The 370-nt window shown below is 41.9% G+C and overlaps 1 protein-coding gene across 1 annotated transcript in view; it reads right to left on the bottom strand.

The window, feature by feature from the left end:
* The window catches only part of LOC119587727 (carbonic anhydrase-related protein 10-like), a gene marked incomplete in the record, with an annotated part of 109,413 nt that overhangs the window by 54,070 nt on the left and 54,973 nt on the right, over positions 1-370 (bottom strand).

The raw sequence follows: 370 nt of genomic DNA, 5'->3' as shown, positions 1-370 counted from the left end.
TCATATACCGCCCCTATACAAAATTTCCTTTTGAGTTTCTCCCTCTTTTTCATTCCGGCAAATACAAAACGCCCTTGGGCAGAGTCATAAAATTGTATTCCTACATATGTTTCACGGCAGAGGAACGTAGGAACGGTTTTTTATATAGACACAAGCAGATGAACAAACAGAGACAAAAGGGGGTGTAACAGAGAGAGAAATTGACACACGCAAATAGGAGCTGGGGTCGGGATAGAGGAGCAGAGGGAGAGATAAAGAAACAAAGAGAGATATAGAGAGAATGATAGATGTATAGGCAGATTGGGGGCAGAGACAGGTTTCCATGAAACGGAGGACACACGGTAAGAGATGTACATATATATACACAAAC

This window comes from Penaeus monodon, chromosome 23 (assembly GCF_015228065.2).
Source record: "Penaeus monodon isolate SGIC_2016 chromosome 23, NSTDA_Pmon_1, whole genome shotgun sequence".
In the NCBI taxonomy this organism is placed as follows: domain Eukaryota; kingdom Metazoa; phylum Arthropoda; class Malacostraca; order Decapoda; family Penaeidae; genus Penaeus; species Penaeus monodon.
Note: the sequence above shows the minus strand (reverse complement) of the source record. Positions and strands in the feature narration are given on the sequence as shown.